General features: G+C 41.0%; 1 protein-coding gene across 3 annotated transcripts in view; it reads right to left on the reverse strand.

Annotated features, from left to right (window-relative positions):
- The window catches only part of MAPKAP1 (MAPK associated protein 1), a 236,395-nt gene that overhangs the window by 205,700 nt on the left and 11,964 nt on the right, over window positions 1-18,731 (reverse strand). The gene's annotated exons all lie outside the window — the stretch shown is intronic.

The raw sequence follows: 18,731 nt of genomic DNA on the forward strand, positions 1-18,731 counted from the left end.
AATTATAAGAACTACTTCCTGAATCCTGTTAAAACTGTAATGATGTTTATTCTGGGAACAAAATGGTACCTCCTCAGTTAAATGGGAATACTCAACAAATAAAATATTACAGAATAGTAGTTAGGAACCTAAGGGCCTATAGGCAGAACTGGGTTCAAATCCTGGTCCTATCACTTGCTAGCTATGTGATCTTGGTCAAAATAACTTTAACCTCAGCGAGCCTGTTTTCTTTCTTCATTTATGAAATGGGGATTGCAGGGAAGAAAGGATATATAGATTATGTAGGTAAAATGCTCAAAAGAACAGCTGGTACATAATTTAAAATTAGCTGTTATTAATAATAATGATGATGCTGATGGTAAAAAATATCGTTACCAACTTCAGTTTTCAATTCTTGTTTAAAATAATCCTAAAATATATCAACAATTTATCCTTCTCTCGTTAAGTTCACACAGCAGGTAAAGTAAGTGCGTGCTTCCTTTGTAACAGAGGACTCTGCAGGTCATCTGGGTCACCTCCCTGCTCCTCTAAAACCATTATGAAGTGCAAGGAATGTGAACAGTAGACTGAATATGTTCCTAGGAACAGTCCTAGAAGATATTTATTTTTAGAAAGACCTAGAACACCAGATTTTCTTGTCATTTGTTTCTTCTAGAAATGGAACATAGGGGGAAATCTAGTTAATAAATCATTATAGCTAACTGAAGTTTTTAAATTTTTTGTCTGGCAACATATCCTTCTATTAACCTCACCTGGTGGATCTTAAAGATACTGAGATTAAGAGGAAGTTTGACTAAGGGGCATCTCTGATCAAGTGAATTACATTAATTTTCATTTTTTTCCCTTAAATATTCACTAAGTACTTATTTTACACTGAAGCTAATAGGAAATGCAAAGGTGAGTAAGGTATGCCTGAGTCAAAAAGTTTATACCCTAATATAGACTTAGTATATTTCCTAATATCATGGGATTCTTCTAAGTGTCAAATTTCTGAGACATTTAGTCGCAGAAACATTAATGTCAGCCCACCACTTTAAGCGCATTAATCAGAAAAAAATTACAGAAATAAAGGGGAGCGTTTAAGTTTCACTTGTAAAAATAAGTTCTTATATAACCACAAAGACATGTATACAACCACAGATTTAGTTATGACAGTATTTGTTTTGTAACAGAACCATGGAATCACAGATCAACAAACATCTTTGTAGCAATCACGACAAGCATCTTCCCCATGAAAGTAAGGCAACTAGGCACCAGCACAGGGCAGGTGTTTTCAACTTCATATGGATTAGTTCTCCCCTGCAAAAACAAGGGCTTTCAGTGAGAAGCCACATATTTAATGGGTGTTCTGGCATCAAAAAGTCAAAGGACAAAGTGGCAAAACTATGCTGGGGTACTTTCAACAGAATCTTTTTCAGGAAAATGAACCTGTTCCATCGCCTCTTATGAAGAAAAGAGTTATGGGCAAGCACTTCTGAAGGCACATACCAACTCCCTAACTATCCTAACAGAACAGAGGCCCCCAAAACACCCTAACATGAGCAGATATCTTCTCTATTAGTACACTATGACTTCATACAGTGAGGAATCTGTATGAATCACTCAACAACTATTTATTCAGTTCCAGTTCTGACAGGGAACTCCCACAGGACTGCCCTGAGAAACATGTTTTCCACCTCCTATAATGTACCTGAGGATTCAGACTGTAAGTTCCACAAGGACAGGGGCCATAATACCATATCCTTTCTGGCAACAAAGAATCTTACACACAGCTGGAATTCAATAAATGTTGCTGTCTGACTTCCAAGGACTATACAATTTTGTTTCAGAGATAAGTCATATATGAGCATGTCGTGTGTAAGTGTGATTATAAAGAAAGAATTGCTTTTTAAAAAAATTAATACAGGTACAAGAGCTTCTCTACAATGTGCCCTTCAAAATTGTCACCCTTCAAAACTGTCACTATCAACTTATTCCAAAACTACTTTTCACACCAAAAGAATAGGTTTTAAATCACTTGGACAGCAGCAAATTATCATTTGAAGGTAGATTTGATTTCTAAAACAAAGATATTCCCAACACAGACAAAAAAGCAAGTTATTTTCTCTGATCAGCTGTGCAAAGATCAAAGATCTTTAAAACCAAATGCTGGCAGGGGTTCAGAGAAATGGGCACTCTCATGCACTATAAGAGGGAATGAAAACTGGAACTTTTTAGAGGGTAATTTGGTAGTATATATCAAAGTGTAAAACATGAATACCCTTTGGACAACCCCACTTCTAGGATCTGCTCTAAGGAAATAACTGCAAAAATATTTATCTCAGGATTGTAATACTGAAGATCTGAAAGTAACCTAAATATCCATCAACACTGCATACGCCAGGACACATACATACAATGGAATACTACACAGTAATTAAAAATACTTGGTAAAGAATGGATAAACCAAATGTGGTACACACATACAATGGAAAGTTACTGAGCCTTAAAAAGTAAGGAAATTCTAAGACATGCTACAACATGGATGAACCCTAAGGACATTACGCTAAATGAAATAAGCTAGTCAGAAAAGGACAAATGCTTCATGACTCCACTTATATGAGGTACCTAGAGTAGTCAGATTCATAGAGACAGAAAGTAGAATAGTCTTTCCCAGGGGCTGGGGGGAGGGAAGAATTGGGAAGTAAGTGTTTAATAGGTATGTGTCAGTTCGGGAAAATGGAAAATTTCTGGAGATGAATGGTATTAATGGCACATCAATGTGAATGTGCTTAATGCCACTGAATTGTATACTTAAAAATGGTTAAAATGGTAAATTTTATGTTATACATACTTTACCACAATTTTTTAATGTCTGTGAAATGCCAGATTAAACAAATTTAAATAGGCTTTTTTCTTGCTGTTTAATTACAGCACTTCTCAAAGTTTTTAAACTACTAATGTATTACATATTGTGAATCTCCAAGAGGGAGGAATCTAGTAATGTAATATATTCCAAATTCAAAACTTATTTGATCCCTAAACATTTTTTCCTCTAGAAACACTAAAACATATCAATGTATAACAGAGTTTCACAGACATGGTTTAGAGATGCTGCTCTTCACTTTTTCAAATGGCCTTGAATGCCTTCCCTGAACGTCACCAATTCTTGACTCTCTGAGATAGTCAGTGCTTTTTAACATATACCATTAAGCTATCAGATAAACAGTAATTAGATTGTTAGCAGATGTCCTACTTTTCAGATTTTCCCACTTTCTAACTCCAGGTTCCTCAAAGCATAAAGATTTGTTTCACTAAAAATGGAAGCAGGGATTTCCCTGGTAGTGCAGTGGTTGAGAATCTGCCTGCCAATGCAGGGGACACGGGTTCGAGCCCTGGTCCGGGAAGATCTCACAGGCCACGGAGCAACTAAGCCCGTGCGCCACAACTACTGAGCCTGTGCTCTAGAGCCCGTGAGCCACAACTACTGAGCCCACATGCCACAACTACTGAAGCCCGCATGCCTAGAGCCTATGCTCCACAACAAAAGAAGCCACCGCAATGAGAAGCCCCCACTCGCTGCAACTAGAGAAAGCTCGCACACAGCAACAAAGACCCAACGCAGCCAAAAAAAAAAAGAGGAAGCAAAAGGGACAACCACAGAGAGTGGGAGGATAGTAAGAGATGTCCCAAAATGACATGGCCATTTTTAATGTACTTGATGGTCTCCTTTTATACTTCATTCATTCATTCATTCAACAAGTATTTATTAAGTTCCTACTGTACGCTAAGTGTGGTTCCAGGTGCAACTTGAATGCTATTACCACTTCACATAACCATTTGATTTGTGTTCATTAATGATCATGTAACCTGCCTGTGGTAACTTGGAGCACGCCCTAACAGGGGAGTAAATTTTTAGTAGGCTTAAATGGGTATCAAGTCTTAATATAAGTATATTCGTAATAATAACTTTATACACATACACCCTCCAAATTTATTTGCAATGTATTATAAAAAAACAAAAACATAAGGTACAACACAGTAAAAAAGTAGATGAGAAAATTGGCAAAGGAGAAGTAACTTAATATGAATCCATAAGCCAGTGCATGCCATGTACATTTTCTGCAGGTAGAATGGAGAATCCCAGAAGCAAAAAGCAATGATAATAACTAACCATAACTTATTATAAAAGCTAGACTTGTTTTTCCCTTTTTACATGGATTAATTCATATAATTCTCAAAATAACCCCATAAGATGGTAACTATTTTTACCCCCATTTTATAGATGAAAAAACTGAGGCAAAGTAAGAAACCTGCCCAAAGCCAGACAGCTAATAAGTAAATAGAACTAAGAATCAAACCCAAGAGCTTGGGATCTTAACCACTCTATAGCCTCTCAAAACAAAGAGGAACAAAAACTACAACAGCTATAATAAACATGATTTTTTAAAATCCTGTTGTTGAGTTCCAGGGCCTGAGAGAAATTTCCCCCATGGGTCCTTGTGAAAGATGTAAAACAGTAAATGTGTTATGCAGTAGACTAGACCCTTAGCCTTCCCTCCACTAATGCAACAGTGATTTGTACAACAGCAAGAAATAAGCAGCACACTTAATAATTGTTCAAAACTAAAACTCATAAAATTTTACACATGAAATGAACTCCAGAGATCATCTACTTGTTGACCTGAAACCACAGAGAAGGGTTTACTTTAAATCCCCAGTTAGGTCTAAGTATCTTTCTGAAAATCCCTAAAAATTCATGCAACTTCAGCTACAAAGTCCATACCTAAAATATTCTGTCTCTTTAAATAACCCCACCAGAAGCAAATGAGCCCTCCTTATACTTCTTCACTCCCTAAGGACCTGAGATGGCAACGTGACTTCAAATGCTCAAGTCCAGCCAGTGGTTGTTCCTGGACTTTCAAAACACTACACACTCACTTCCCTCTGCCAGACAGACTTCAAGCTGCCCTCACCTGCAATCTGTGAAAACTTGTCTGAATAAGCAACAGCCTGGGGCTTCTCAAAGGTCTGCAAACTCCTAATCAAAAATTACTGCTGCCCCATCAATGTGTCATATAAATGTTGGCATGTTAATTGTGTATTTATAAGATTGTTAATGGTTAGTTAATTTACCTCCCACACTATTATTGTACTTGAAATGATTTAACGTCTGCTGAGGGAGTTAACAACATGTAACAGCAGATGCAAGATTTTTTTTTTTTTTTTACCTTTCCACACTGTACCCCGACTTCATGCTATTAGCATTAGGCAAGTTGAACCTGATTCCTACACAAGATTCCTTAAGAATGTTATAGAAGCACTCACATTTATTTTGCATAACAAGAAATGATCACAAGTTAGAAAAACAAAGCCTTTTTATTATGTACATTTATAAAAACCAACAGACCCTGTTTCTTACTAAGATTTCAAAGTTCTTTGATCTAATTAAAGTTCAGAATTCATAACCCCTGGAGTTAGAAAATAAGTGAAATGACCATTAAAATAAAATGCACTTTATTGATTTTAAATCTGTTTTTCTAACTCTCTCCAATTTAACTCTAAATTAAATCTTCACTTATTTTTTAGAAGAGTAAAATTGAGCCATTTTTTCCCCTCGGGGAATTAAAATCTTCTCCATGTGAATATGCCTAATTTAATTAAACAGTAAATAGTGAGACCTTATATCTGGAGAGTTTAATTTTTCCCTTCACATTTTTATTTCTATACTTCGACTAAAAGTACTTATTAGACTAAATTACAACAACAGAAAACAAATGTTTGTATCTTCTTTCGAATAATATGGGATTCATTCACTAAACATCATTGAGAACTAGGCACTGGGACTCCTACAAAAAAAGTACATGAACACTGGCCTGCGTCCTCCAGAGGCTTACAAGCTTCAGCAGATGAGCTATGTCATGTACATACATAACAGTAATATAAGGCAATATACTAACCGTCAAATAAGACACTAAGATAATATATTTTCCAAGAGACAAGAAAGTTACAGAAGGCTTTAGGAAGGAAGAAGGTGGCATTTAAGGATGGGCAGGCTTTCATTAGGCAAAAACACAAGGAGAACAGTAATAGATGACAATTACTGAGCTTCTTACTATCAGCTGTACTTTTCAGGTAACAACATATTTCATCCTTACTACCACCCCAGAAAGTAGGTATTACTATTACCCCCATTTTATAGATTATAAAAAAAATTAAGGCTTAAAGGCGTTAAGTAACTTGCCCAAGGTCACTTGGTGGATTTTTGAGTCTTTGCAGCTCCTCCCATCACTGGGCTCACTTGTAATTTGCTGTGACCAACAGAATGTAGTTGAAGTAATGTGGGACTTCTGAATCTTGGTCTCAAGAGACTTTGCAGCTTCTGCTACAGCCCTCTTTGGACCATATTTGAATCAGGGGAAGAAGCTCGGGATAAAAGACCAAATGCAGAGAGGCTCAGCCGTCGACCATGCCAGCTACTGTGATGCCACCCCCCACCATGAGTGACTGAGGCCATCTGGGACCAGCCAGACCCTCACCAATCTACCAGGAGACCAGGTCTCCTCTCCTATCAAATATCTCCTGTGGACAGAGGGAAAGGGACCCTGGCCCTTGATTTTTCTTTCCTTGTACCACTAACCTCCACCTGAAATGTCTCTGAATCTTACCATCTGCCAAGATCCAGTTAAAGGGAGACTGGTACAGTACAGTGCCTCTCAAACTTGTCCACGGACACACCTGAAGGGCAGAGGAGAGTAACCATAAATCAAGGTAAGAGAGAACTTAGGGGGAGCCACGTAAAGCAACATGCTGGAAGAAATTTATTTTTAGAATTCATTCATATTTTGCATTCTATCCTATAACATACTGAACCTGTATTTGTTTTAATAGAAAAAAATATTTTACCTTTGAATACAGTCACTAAAACTGATAGTTCAGGAAGATGTGCACTGCTTACTCTGTGGCTTCTAGGACCGACTGGCACATACTGAGATTCTCATAATCCCATTTTGAACAGCAAGGTCTGCTGGAAAAACACAGACTTTGGTGTCAGAAATACCTGATTTTCTGAAGATCATATGGTCCTTTATCAACAAATAACTCAAGATCTAAATATTGCTCAAAATGTTTCCTATGACAAGTACGGAGAAAAACCATAATTAATAATAACACCAAACTATATATAAAGTTCTAAGCACAACTTAGACTAAAATCTCTATTACAAAGCAGTTATTACAAAACAATCAGTATTTCCAGTGTTTTGAAATACTTATTAGTTATTTGAAATTATTGTTATTAGCAATAGCTGTGAAACTTCAGACAACCTAACTACCCACCACCTCCACAACTCCAAAGCTGCCGTCATTTCTGGCTGTTACAAGAAATCTGCCAGTTTGGTGCAATGTAGCCCTAAATTATTTTTCCAATGGGTGTTGTCTCTCTGAGATAACAGATTTGATTGACACTTGTTATGATAAACAAATAATTTTAGGTTTTACTTTAAGATTCCAGGTAAAGGGCTTCCCTGGTGGCGCAGTGGTTGAGAGTCTGCCTGCCAATGCAGGGGACACGGGTTTGAGCCCTGGTCTGGGAAGATCCCACATGCCGCGGAGCAACTGGGCCCATGAGCCACAATTGCTGAGCCTGCGCAGTCTGGAGCCCGTGCTCCGCAACAAGAGAGGCCACGATAATGAGAGGCCCGCGCACCGCGATGAAGAGTGGCCCCCACTTGCCGCAATTAGAGAAAGCCCTCGCACAGAAACGAAGACCCAACACAGCCATACATAAATAAGTAAATAAATAAAAATTAAAAAAAAAAAAAAAAGATTCCAGGTGAAAATGTTTACAGTTTTACCTAAAGAAATGAATAATGCCAAAGAAACTAGACTGCTTCTCCACGTGAAATTACCAGTGTAAGAGCTGAAACCATAATTAACACTCAACCGCTACCATTCATTGATTTCATTTGGCAAATATTTATAAAGCACTTACTATGTGCCAGGCACCAGAGACACAATGCTGAGCAAAAAAATTTGAAAAGACCTGGCTACTGCCTTCATGGAGCTAAAAGTACAAATGGTAGTCAACATTTTAAGATGGCTCCAGAAATTCTTCTCTTGATATCCATGCCTCTGTGTTATTCCCTTGAGTGTGGGTGGAACCTGACTTGCTTCTAGCCAAGAGTATAGCAAAAGTGATGAAGAGTCATTCCCTTGATTACTCTGTTATATAAGACTTCATCCTAAGCAACCCGGGAGAGAGATTTTAAGCCAGAGATTTTCCTGCCAGTATTGAAAAAGCAAACAGCCATGTTATGGAACTATAAGGCAAGAATCTGAGAGCAGCCTCTAGGAGATGAGAGTGGTCGCAGCCAACAGGTAACAAGGAAATGGGGACCTTAGGCTGGAGTCCACTGACACCTTAATTTCATCCCTTTGAGACCCTTAGCAGAAAACCCAGCTGAGGGAATTCACTGGCGGTCCAGAGGTTAGGACTCCATGCTTCCACTGCTGGGGGCCTGGCTTCAATCCCTTGTCAGGGAACTAAAATCCCACAAGCTGCGTGGCGCAGCCAAAGAAAGAAAGAAAAAAAGAAAAAAAGAAAAAGGAAAAAAAAAAAGAAAACCTAGCTGAAGCCATGACTCCTGACCCACTGAGAGATAATAAATTTGTGTTGTTTTAAGCCACTAAGTTTGTGGTAATTTGTTAGGCAACAACAGAAATGAAAATAGTGCAGGAAAACAGCCTAAACCCCTTCACCTTCACATACAACATTTAGGGCTCTTTACAACCCAGTTTCATTCATCTGCCCCTTCTCCCCAGAAGGCAACTCCCAGGAGTATCCTGAACACAATCCAGCCTTTGGTAATGATACTTCCTTTGTGTGAGATGTACCCTTATCCTCAATACAAACCTTCTTCTAAGTCCAACTCAAATATTTCTTCCTCTGTGAACCCTTCTCCAATTCCCAGGGTCCAAACTGTTTTGTCTTTTTTTTACAAACTTATTTATTTATTTATTTTTGGCTGTGTTGGGTCTTTGTAGCTGTGTTGGATCTTTGTTGCTGTGCGCGGGCTTTCTCTAGTTGCGGCAAGCGGGAGCTACTCTTCATTGTGGTGCGCAGGCTTCTCACTGTGGTGGCTTCTCTTGTTGTGGAGCATGGGCTCTAGGCGCACGGGCTTCAGTAGCTGTGGCGCAGAGGCTTAGCTGCTCTGTGGCATGTTGGATCTTTCCGAACCAGGGCTTGAACCCGTGTCCCCTGCCTTGGCAGGTGGGTTCTTAACCACTGCACCACCAGGGAAGCCCCACAAACTGTTTTAAAAGCACTTTATTTCTACCTTTAATACAGTTAGTTGTATGAATATCGTGTTTAAGGAATTGCCAATTTCAAATTTTTTAATTCTAGATTCAGAAATGTGGTTACTCTGTTAAGGTATCTATCTATCTATCTATCTATCTATATCTCCCTCAATCATTTGTAAAGTTGTTAAAGACAGAAATCCCTAGACCCTCACCAACAGTGATACAGTGGTTCTAATGTGGTGGTTCTCAATTGGAAGGCAATTTTGCTCCCCTGAGCAAAGGTCTGGGGACATTTCTGGTTGTCACACTGGGGGTGGGTGCTATTAGCATCTAGTGGGTAGATGCCAAGGGTGCTGCTAAACATCATACAATGCACAGGACAGCACCCACAACAAAGACTTATACCCCCCAAAATGTCAATATCAATAATGCGAAGGTTGAGAAACCTTGCAGTGATGTGTTGTTTGAAGCCATTGAATCTGTGGTTATTTCCAACCCCCGAATGGTTTCATTAATACCAAGATTAATACATACATATACAACTTTGCTACTAAAATCTATGCTCAAATCTTCAAAGGTGCTAAACAAAGTTCAACTCCTAGCATCTGTTTTCTGAAATTTTATCCTACCCTATGGAGAACCACAGCTCAAAGTGCTACAATAAAGACAAGTTACATTCCTCCAAACTTATAACTTGACCTGAAGACTGTCACCTGGTCTCCTCCTACTCATTCTTCTAAATCCAGCTCAATGGTCACTTCTCTCGGGAAACCTCCCTGATGAATCCCACATACCAGGTTAGCTGCTCCCATGTGGTCCCACTGTACTGCACTTCATCACTACTTCTACCAAATAATTAATCCAGCACATTGCCTGTTAGTAATAGGTGCTAAGTGTTTGTTGAATTTATTCATTCAACAAATACTTATTGAATGCCTCCTGTGTGCCAGGCACTATTCTAGATGCAGAGAGCACAGCAGAAAACAAAGCAGACAGAAAGTCCTGCCCTCATGGAGTTCACATTGTAATGAAGGAGACAAACAAAATAGAGAATTAAATTATACAATAAGTTAGAAATGCTATGGAGAAAAGTAGCACAGAAAAGAGAGCTAGGGGGCTTCCCTGGTGGCGCAGTGGTTGGGAGTCTGCCTGCCGATGCAGGGGACACGGGTTCGAGCCCTGGTCTGGGAAGATCCCACATGCCACGGAGCAACTGGGCCCGTGAGCCACAATTACTGAGCCTGCGCGTCTGGAGCCTGTGCTCTGCAACAAGAGAGGCCGCGATGGTGAGAGGCCTGCGCACCGCGATGAAGAGTGGTCCCCGCTTGCCGCAACTAGAGAAAGCCCTCGCACAGAAACGAAGACCCAACACAACCATAAATAAAATAAATAAATAAATAAATAAATAAATAAATAAATAAAAAAAAAAAAAAGAAAAGAGAGCTAGGGCATGCTAGGCAGGTGGAGCCACAGCTGCAATTGTAAATAAAGTAGTCAAGGGATGCTTCACTGAGAAGGTGACATTTGAGAGTTAACCCTTGAAGGAGATGAGAGAACAAGCCATGTGGATTTCTGAGGGAAGCGTGTTGCCAAGCAGCGGGAGTATGCCTGGCACTAAGTATCAAGGAGCCCAGCAAGGAAGCAAGTAGTAGAGGATGAGGTCTGAAGAGTGGGGAAAAGTGAGTAGAGCCTTACAGGCAATTCTAAGGACTTTGCTTTAAATTCCAAGTTAAAAGGAGAATCACCGGAAGACTGTGAGCAGCAATATGATCTAACTCACATTTTAAAAGTATCTCTCTGGGGGGGCTTCCCTGGTGGCGCAGTGGTTGAGAATCTGCCTGCTAATGCAGGGGACACGAGTTCGAGGCCTGGTCTGGGAAGATCCCACATGCCACGGAGCAGCTGGGCCCGTGAGCCACAACTGCTGAGCCTGCGCGTCTGGAGCCTGTGCCCCGCAACGGGAGGGGCCGCGATAGTGAAAGGCCCGCGCACCGCGATGAAGAGCGGTCCCCGCACCGCGATGAAGAGTGGCCCCCGCTTGCCGCAACTAGAGAAAGCCCTCGCACGAACCGAAGACCCAACACAGCCAAAAATAAATAAATAAATAAATAAATAAATAAATAAAGTAGCTATTAAAATAAATAAATAAATAAATAAAGAAGTTAACGATTGGATTTAAAAAAAAAAAAAAGTATCTCTCTGGGGACTTCCCCGGTGGCCCAGTGGTTAAGACTCCGAGCTCCCAATGCAGGGGGCCTGGGTTCAATCCCTGGTCAGGGAACTAGATCCCACATGCATGCCACAACTAAGAGTTTGCATGCCGCAACTAAGGAGCCCTCGAGCCACAACTAAAGGAGTCCGCAAGCAGCAACTAAGGGGCCCACCTGCTGCAACTAAGACCCAGTGCAACCAAATAAATAAATAAATATTTTTTTAAATAATAAAGAAATAAAAGTATCTCTCTGGCTGCTTTGTTAAGGAATGAATAAATGAATGAATGAATAAACAAAGAAACTAATCACACTTTAAAAAAAATAATAATGACTGTCTGTATGTTGGTTTTCTCTTCTAAACTCTCAGCTCCTTAAGCACACTGTCTTAATCATCACTGTACTGCCAGTTTCTAGTAGAAAGTGGCTGGCATCCAGCAAGGGCTCAGTGTGGAATAAACAGACAAAACAAATCTTTCCTGTTCCCAAAGGGTGGCGCCATGATTTTCAAAAAAAAAAGGGCAAAAAAAAGGGCCCTTATCCATGGTGCTGGTTCAGTAGATAGCTCTCCTGCTACAGTCTAAGATTTATTTTCCTTTTATTGTCTCCTCAATATTTGAAGTTTGCTTAACCAAGCAGAAGAATTCAATAGTTAGGTTTCCACTTACCTGGCTCTCAGGTTAACCACATCATCAATTGAGGGAAGCAACATAGCTTATTGCAAGCACCACTCAGGAAACCTGACTTCCAATTCCCTAATTACCAGGGACCTAATTACCTGGCCTTGGACAAGGTACCTCTTTAAAACTCTTTAAACCTGTTTTACACACCAGTCCATTTATTGCATCTGTTAAATGGGGAGGATGAACTATAAGAAGGGCCTTTTCAGCTCTCAAATTCTATTCCAATCACATGTGAGGTGGAGGAGGTGGAGGAGGAGGATGTAATTGGGTGTTTACCCAGGGTTCAAGTAAAAAGTTTTGTGTTTTTTCTTCATACTGTTTTCCCTCAAAGGCCAGAAGAATTCCACTGCATGTTTTACTTATATCACGGTGCCGTGGTTCAGACTCTAAGAACAGAGGTATGAGGAATTCCTTTTTTGACAAAGATTTTAATAGCATCAAGATCTTGGCAGCAAACCCTCTCAAAGGTAAACCACACTGACTGATTTGAGTGAGCACTATCATACCTTCTTCTAAAAAATGCTATTATGTATGGAAACTGGTTCCTAGAACTACAAAAGTTAAAGTTAGTAAACACATCTGGAATTCCAGGTTACTGCCTGTAGCCTGCCTAGGGACTAGCTATGGGATGACTTCAAGGGAGTCAGGGGCCTCTGCCTCTGTTCCCTCAGCAGTGAAATATCCATTATCTATGCGCTACTTATCCACCTCATAGGGATACTTACAAAAAGTAAAAAAGCATTATTCAAATCCAAGATGCAATATTCTTGACTCTTCCTGCTCTAGCTACATTTGTTTGGAGGGAAAATAAGCTGTCAACTATCAAACTCATTTATTCAACTCCTAATGAAGGAAGGACAGCATAAAATAATCTAAACTAGCAGATAACCCCCAAACTATTTTTCTGTGACTGTGAAAGGTGCTTTGTACTTTCATTTGAATGGCACTTTCACAACCTCAATAAATGGTAACTGTTATTATTATTAACAAAACTGCACTAACTTTGCCAAGTATTTTTTATATCTTCTAGATTACCTTTTTTAAAAAAACTATTACCAGATGGATCAAACATGAGGATAGAGCAGCAGGACTGGCTTCATTCTGCCTATAATGTTATACAGTTAGGGTGGGAGTGTTTCACAAAATACACTTTAAGTAGAATAATTAGTTCTCTGATTCCAGAAGGCTGCTTATTTATTTACACTTACATCACTTACAGAACTGTTAGAGGTGGACTCTATTACTATTTATGTTTTACAAATCAGTAAACTGAGGCAGAGACTTGCCCAAGGCCCCGTAACTACTGAGAGGTAGAGCCACGATAAAACCTAGGCGGACTGGCTCCACAAGCCCTGCTCGGAACAGCTATTACATGCTGCCTCAAACTTCCAGGTTAAGTCCATTTCATCACACTTTGAATCCTCTTCTCTCACTAGTCTAGATATGGGTCGGACTTACCTGTTCATTCAAGAAATTCAACAGTGTGACTACCTACTACATGCTGGGAATTAGGAGCATGAAGTACCAAGTCATAGTCCCTATCCCCAAAAGGCCTACAGTCAAGCAAGAAGAAAAGTACATAAATGGTCACAATAAAGGATGAGAGCAATGCTGGAGGATTCTGTATAACAAAGTACTATGGAAACACAAAGGAAAGCTATCTAAATGAAACTGGACACTCAGACAAGGCTTCACAGAGATGACTAAGATCAAGGTAATGGAAGTGATCACTTCCAACTTAGTCACCTTAAGATAGGGGCAAGAGGGAGCAGGCAATTAAATAGTCTATAATGCTGGCTCCTTGTTCAAAAATGTTTAAAATAGGGGGCTTCCCTGGTGGCGCAGTGGTTGAGAATCTGCCTGCCAATGCAGGGGACACGGGTTCGAGCCCTGGTCTGGGAAGATCCCACATGCCGCGGAGCAACTGGGCCCGTGAGCCACAACTACTGAGCCTGCGCGTCTGGAGCCTGTGCTCCGCAACATGAGAGGCCGCGACAGTGAGAGGCCCGCACACTGCGATGAAGAGTGGCCCCCGCTCGCCACAACTACAGAAAGCCCTCGCACAAAAATGAAGACCACCGGGCTTCCCTGGTGGCGCAGTGGTTGAGAGTCTGCCTGCTAGTGCAGGGGACACGAGTTCAAGCCCTGGTCTGGGAGGATCCCACATGCCGTGGAGCAACTAGGCCCGTGAGCCACAACTACTGAGCCTGCACGACTGGAGCCTGTGCTCCGCAACAAGAGAGGCCGCAATAGTGAGAGGACCGCGCACCGTGATGAAGAGTGGCCCCCGCTTGCCACAAATGGAGAGAGCCCTCACACAGAAACGAAGACCCAACACAGCCAAAAATAAAATTAATTAATTAATTAATTAATTTTAAAAAAAAAAGAATTCCAACCTTTCCTTTGGGAAAAAAAAAATGAAGACCCAACACAGCCAAAAATAAATTAATTAATTAATTTTAAAAAAACAATTAGGGACTTCCCTGGTGGCGCAGTGGTTGGGACTCTGCCTGCCAATGCAGGGGACACGGGTTCAAGCCCTGGTCCGGGAGGATCCCGCATGCCACGGAGCAACTCGGCCCGTGTGCCACAACCACTGAGCCTGCGCTCTAGGGCCGCGAGCCACAACTGCTGAGCCCATGTGCCACAAATACTGAGGCCCACAGGCCTGGAGCCCGTGCTCCACAACGGGAGAGGCCACCGCAACGAGAGGCCCATGCACCACGGCAAAGAGTAGCCCCTGCGCGCCGCAACTAGAGAAAGCCCGTGTGAAGCGACGATGACCCAACGCAGCCAAAAATTAAATAAATAAATAAATTAAAAAAAAAAACAATTAGCTTGATTGATGTACTTACTTTGTTAAAAAAATAAAATGTTTAAAATAAAATGTGCTCCCGATGTGTCCTATGAACTGCAGATTAACATCAGGCCATGCATAGGTTATTACAGTAGCAGGGAGAAGATAACTAACCTCTGGAGTAGGGGAAGTGGAGGGAATCAGGAAGGTTGGGAAAAGGGACACAGAAGAAACTAAGAGCATCAGACTGCCTAGGTTCAAATCTGGACTCAGCCACTCACTCACCATGGGACCTAGGGAAAGTAACAATTTCTGTGCCTCCGCTTCCTCATCTATAAATGGGAACAATTTTGGTGCCTATCTCATAGGATTATTGTGAGGACTGAAAGAATTCATATATGTTATGTGTGTATAAAAGCACCAGGCCCATGGTAAGCACTATACAAATGTTTACTATTATTGTTATTGCTATTATTCCCTGGTCTAAAATGAATCTTCAAAGATGATTCATTCATCCAGCTTTTTTCAAAGAGAAAAGGCACTAAAATAACATACAGCAGAACATGTAGTTAGCAACTAAAACTACCAGGAGTTCAAAGCTGCTGTTTAGATTAGCATTTCAGAGAGACTGCTCTGGCAGTTGCACAGAAAATTAATCTGATGGACAAGACACAAGATTAGTTACGAAGCTGTGACTACAGCTCAGGGAAAAGACGATGAAATCCAAAGTAAGGCAGTGAAAGATAGGCCTATGAACTTAAGAAACAGTTTAAAAAAATATTTAGGAGATAAAATTGGTAGAACTTGGTGACTGAGTGGATGTGGAGGGTTAAGGAGAAGGCGAAAGTTTACGGCTTGCATGATAGCACCAACAAACGAAACTGTGAACTGAAAAGCAGGAACAGCTTAACAGGGAGAGGGGAAATGAGGAACTATGTTTCAGACACAATGAGCTTGAGATGTCTATGGATTACCCAAACAGAGATCCATCATGATGCAAACCTAACAGCCCAGGAGAAAGGTCTGAGCAAATCTGGGACAACAACATATAAGTGACACATGAAGGACAGGCAAACCTGAAGCCTAGGAGAAAGATCTGAGCAAATTTGGAAGACATTAACATATAAATGACAGATGAAGCCATGGATGTGAATGAGCTTACCCAGAGAAAATATGCAAGGAAACGAGCAGTAACCTAGTGACAAAACCCAAGGAACAGCAAAACAGTCCTCCCTCCGTATATGCAGGTTCGGAATCCGCAGATTCAACCAACTGCAGATCGAATTTGGTTGGTTGCGTGAATGCACAGATGCAGAACCCAGGATATGGAAGGCCGACTGTACTATGCCATTTTACATGAGGGACTTGAGCATCTGTGAATTTTGGTATCCTCAGGGTCCTGGAACCAATACCCTGCAAATACAGAAGGATGACTGTAGTTAAAGGATGAGCCAAGAAAAAGAAATCCCTGAAAATCTCCGAAAATCAACTCAACCTTTGCCTAGATTCTAAAGTTAGGATCTGTGCTGTGGAAATTCACAAATATCTAAGCAGTTACAGTCGTCCCTCAGTAAACCTGGGGGATTGTTTCCAGGACCACCGCAGATACTAAAATCTGTGGATGCTCAAGTCCCATAGTTGGCCCTCCCTCCTCCGTATCCATGGCTCCACATCCACAGATCCAACCAATCACAGATCCTGTCGTACTGTATTTATTGAAAAAAAAAATCCGCATGTAAGTGGACTGGTGCAGTTCAAACCCATATTGTTCAAGGGTCAACTGTACTTTCTTCACTGGCTTTTCCCCCTCCCTGCATATCCTAGTAAGAAGTTCCAACTACTGGATTGTGGAGTCCTTGAGAAGAAAGGACTAGAAGCCTTATTTGGCTTCCTGTCAATAACGTCCAATATAAGGTCTGGTACACATATGCTTGTAGAGTGAATGTAGTTGAAGAGATAAAACTGGAGAATTTCCCATTTATCAAGACAAAAGGGCTCATGGAATGCCTAGGGTTGCTTCCAGCCCAGACCAGAGCAATAGAAAGCCTGAAGAAAGTGGAAGCAGAAAGGCGGCAGACCTTATACACTGCTGGAGGGCATGTAAAATGGTGCAGCCACCTGTGAAAACAATTTGTCAGTTCCTCAAACTGTTAAACAGAGTTACCGTATGACCCAGTAATCCACTCCAAGGTAATACACCAAATAGAATTGAAAACATATGCTCACACAAAAATTTGTACGATAATGTCCGCAGCAGTATTATTCATAACAGCCAAAGAGTGGAAACAACCCAAACCTCCATCAACTGATGAACGGATAGGCAAAATGTGGTACTTCCATACAATGGGATATTATTCAGCAATAAAAAGAAATAAAGTACTGGACTTCCCTGGTGGCGCAGTGGTTAAGAATCCACCTGCCAATGCAAGGGACATGGGTTCGAGCCCTGGTCCAGGAAGATCCCACATGCCGCGGAGCAACTAAGCCCGTGTGCAACAACTACTGAGCCTGTGCTCTAAAGCCTGCGATCCACAACTACTGAGCCCTCCTGCCACAACTACTGAAGCCTGCGCACCTAGAGCCCATGCTCCGCAGCAAGAGAAGCCACCGCAATGAGACACCTGCGCGCCACAATGAAGAGCAGCCCCCACTCACGGCAACTAGAGAAAGCCCGTTTGCAGCAGCAAAGACCCAACGCAGCCAAAACTAAATATATAAAAAAAAAAAAAAAAAAAGAAATGAAGTACTGATATATGCTACAATATGGATGAACCTTGACAACATTATGCTAAGAAGCCAGACACAAAAAGCCACATATTGTGTGATTTCATTTATATAAAAGGTTCAGAATAGGCAAATCCATAGATACAGGAAGTAGATTAATGATTGCCAGTGGCTAGAGGAGAGAGAAATGAGGAGTGAGGGCTAATGGGTATGGGTTTTCTTTGGGGGTGATAAACCATTAAAGTGTACACTTTTAAAAGGGTAAATGTTATGATACATGAGTTATATCTCAATTTTAAAAGGGGGTGGGGTAGAAACACAGAGAGGCTAGAATCCACGCTGCACCCTAGAATTTCTTCTAGTTCAGGTGATTCCAACACAAGGATACCAACAAATCACTTAATTGAACAGTACTGGCGACAGTAACCATAAATTTTTTTTAAACAATTTGTAATACAAGTTGATTACATCAAAGAGATGTCAAATTCCTCACCCAAAAATTAGAGATTTCAAGACTTTTCCCCTGGGGAAAGGAGGAGAACTGTCTATACATTAGTGACCTCGTGTGGAGGTAGCCAATCTACATTTCTAATTGAGGGAGATTAAAGCCTAGTGCCAGAAAACACAACAGAACTTGTGACTTTGTTGAAGCAAACACTCCTGCACTGAGCAGCTTCTCCTACCAAAGCACCAGACACTGCTTTAATCCACCCCAGAGCTGGGCCTGGGAAGTCACAGAGTTTACACTATGCCTCTGTCAGCAACCTACTGAGCTACTGGTCCTTGGGGAGTAATTCTCCTCTTCACTTTGGAATAAACAAAGGGAGGGAGACACAACAAGGAAGACAACATGGCATGACAGACAACATAAAGGCTTCGGAAAGCTTGTGTGTGCTCCCAATTCTACCACCCAGTAGCTGAGAAAACTGGCAAAGTCACAATTCCTCTGGACCTCAGTAAGACATTATCTCATACCTCACAAAGCTGCTCTCACAAGGTAGGGCCCAACAGTGACACTCAAATATTAGTATTCTCC

The sequence above is a fragment of the Balaenoptera ricei genome, chromosome 6 (genome assembly GCF_028023285.1).
Source record: "Balaenoptera ricei isolate mBalRic1 chromosome 6, mBalRic1.hap2, whole genome shotgun sequence".
NCBI lineage: Eukaryota > Metazoa > Chordata > Mammalia > Artiodactyla > Balaenopteridae > Balaenoptera > Balaenoptera ricei.